The sequence below is a fragment of the Apium graveolens genome, chromosome 11 (assembly GCF_009905375.1).
Source record: "Apium graveolens cultivar Ventura chromosome 11, ASM990537v1, whole genome shotgun sequence".
Taxonomy (NCBI): Eukaryota; Viridiplantae; Streptophyta; class Magnoliopsida; order Apiales; family Apiaceae; genus Apium; species Apium graveolens.
The window spans coordinates 190,724,471-190,727,838 of NC_133657.1; the positions used below are offsets into that span (position 1 = coordinate 190,724,471).

General features: G+C 39.1%; 1 pseudogene; it reads left to right on the top strand.

The window, feature by feature from the left end:
• Positions 1-752: 752 nt before the first annotated feature.
• On the top strand, positions 753-867 carry LOC141698808 (small nucleolar RNA R71; annotated as a pseudogene).
• Positions 868-3,368: the final 2,501 nt, after the last annotated feature.

Consider the following 3,368-nt stretch of genomic DNA (forward strand, 5'->3'; position numbering starts at 1 on the left):
ACCTTTACTTGCTCCTTAGCTTCCTTCCTGCCTGGCACTTCAGTATCGCTTGGAAGTGTGCCAGGTTGACGATTGAGCACAACATTGGCTAATTGACCGATTTGATTTTCCAAGGTCTTGATAGAAACAGCCTAACTTTTGCACAACAGCTTGAGCTCCTCGAAATCAGCACTAGAAGGTGGAACAACACCTCCTTGTTGAGGATATGATTGCCTTTCAGCATAATGTTGTGGTTGCTGGAATCCAGGTGGATTAAACTGCTTACTGATAGGCTGCTGATATGGTTGCTGATCAGCATTCTTATTATTACTCCAGCTGAAATTGGGATGATTTCTGTTGTTAGGATGATAAGTAGCTGGCACAGGCTGCTGCGGTCGCTGATAATAGTTCACATACTGAACAGATTCATTAACAAGAGAATACTGATCTGTAGCATGAGAACCTGCACAAAGCTCACAGACCATAGCTATCTGATTGACTCCATAGTTGGCTAAAGAATCGACCTTCAAAGACAGCGCTTGGAGCTGCGCTGCAATAGCTGTAGCTGCATCGACTTCCAGAATACCTGCTACCTTCCCAGACATCATCCTTTGAGTTGGGTTTTGATGCTCATTTGCAGCCATAGTTTCAATAAGATTATAAGCCTCAGTATAGCTTTTGGCCCACAAGGCACCTCCAGCTGCTGCATCGAGCATGGGCCGAGATTGGGCCCCCAAACCATATAGAAACCAGTGATCACCATCTAGTCAGGCATACCATGATGTGGACACTTTCTCAACATCTCCTTGTAGCGCTCCCAAGCTTCACACATAGATTCTGTTAGTTGCTGTGCAAACTGAGTAAGAGAACTGCTCATAGCTGCAGTCTTCGCCATTGGATAGAACTTCACCAGAAACTTTTGTGCAAGATCTTTCCAAGTAGTGATGGACCCAGCTGGTTCAGAATGTAACCTGTCCTTAGCTTTATCCCTCAGAGAGAATGGGAAAAGCCTCAGCTTGATAGCCTCATCAGTCACACCATTATATTTGAAAGTACTACAGATCTCGACAAAATTCCTGATATGCATGTTGGGGTCTTCAGTCGCAGCACCTCCGAAAGAAACAGAATTCTGCACCATCTGAATAGCCAGATGAAGGATGCTTGACTGAATGTCATCAATTTTAGGCCGAGAAAAGTCCATAAGAGCTGGATCTGTTGTTGGAACTATACGATCACCCATGATTATTGGTTCTTTCTGCTCGCTCTCTTTATCCGAATCTTCAAAATCTATCTTCTCCGGAATATCAAGAACCAAGTATGTCTCCTCAGCTGTATCTAAAATTCTCTTGCGAGTGCGAGAACGTGTTTTCATAAACGCTCGCTAGAATACCTGAAATACAACCGCAAATAATAAGTAACACGTCTTAATCAATGAGTCTCAATGACCACTGATGGCAAGTACATAAACTAAATAAATACGTCGAGTACCCGGCAGCGGCGCCAAAAACTTGTTAGGCACAAAACACGCGCTAATAATTCACGCAAGTATACGCGTTCACAAGTAATATAGAATAAATTCTAGTTCATTCCCACAAAGACTCAGACTAATTATGTTCAATTAACACTTAGTCACCAATGTATGATTACTTCTCAATGTCAAGACAATAACACTTAAATTTGATTAACTAATTATTAACTACAATTAACCACGAGAATTAAACACTTAATTGACACTTGAATTAACAATATTAAACACACATGAGATCATAACTTCATTACTACTTCATTCAATAGTTATCGTTATTACCCTTAGCATGAAATGGTGATGATATTAATCGAACAACACGAAACTGATAAAAGCCAACTTTCGTTTTACTAATACCATTCTACCAAACATCCACAATTAAGATAGAAGTTGAATAGGCATCAATTATGTTGAGACCCTATATGTCTACAGAATTTGACAACATAATGATTTAAGCACAAGTTATTCTTTATGATTACACAGGGCAAGTAAAACGGTTAGAGTTACCCACTAATCATGCATACACATACATGAACCTATGCTAGCATGGCAAGTTCTAAACCTCGAGATCCACCGTCGCTTCACAAGAGTTTAATAGCCTATCATATATGTTCGCGACACACATAAGACGAATAAGCACAACCTATGCTAGATATCATACAATCATCACACTCTAAGGTATTAAATAACTAACTAAAGAAATCCATAGTAAATCCATTATGACCCCATGATCACGATTAGCCCATGATAGAACTCATCTTCACCATGGGTTCATATGAAAACATGATAATAACACACAATATAAACTAATAAAAATACTTATTAAAACCAGAGTACGTCACAAGAGTAAATAGGCTCAGAAGTCCATTAGAATAAGGATTATAAAATTCAGTATTAAAATTCTCGTCCCTGAGCGGCCGCCCTGCGGGCGCCCAAGCTCCCAAGCGGCCGCCCAAGCACCTTCTGGAAAATTCTGAATTCTGCTCCTGATTTTTTCTGCGTTCTGCCCCCAACTTTCCACAACCAATTCCAAGCACTTCCCTAGGATTATTCCTGATGAATTCTTCCTACATACGCAAGTTATACCCTGAAATGCAAAAACACTAGAAAAACACATCAAATACACAAAATACCTTATTTCAAGACATCAATTCAAGCCATTATAAGACGTTCTATGTGATATAAAATGCCACTTATCAACTATAAAGATACTAAACTAGTGTCTTTATGCGTGTAGATTCAGAAAGTGAGAACGCTCAGTTTAGGAAAGGAAAGGCCCCACTAGATGACACAAAGTAGGTTCCGTGGACAAGAATGGAAACGAATAAGGCAAGTAACATTTCAACCCTTACCTTCTATGTTGTGAATCTATGTTATGATTGAATACTTACTGTCACCCTTTAATTAGCCTTGTATATTGGTGTATCATGTTTCTTTCCTTCCTTTTGTTTATTATACCTTATTTCCATTGCAAATGTTATGAAGTTGATAATACCTTTGATTCTCTAAATGATAATTGTTTTGGTATACCCTACCGTTGTAATATGACAAAGTTTATTGAATTGAAATTAAGAATGATTTCAGACTTGAAAGTGTCTCAATGATTTCAAAGGTATGGTAAAGATTTTAAAATGAAAAGCATTTTGGAAACGAAGGATTTATATCCATTTACTTTTTACAGATTTCCATTAATTGGAAGTGTAAGTGGCCGAGTGACGCCAGTCCATTATGAAGACCAGTAAGGGCTGGCACATTATGAAGACCAGCGAGGGCTGGTATTTGAAAGGCTGGATATATAGCCTTATGGGTATCCTATTCACGTCCAGAGGGGCTGTATAGTCCGGTATGGCGATTGTACGTAGTT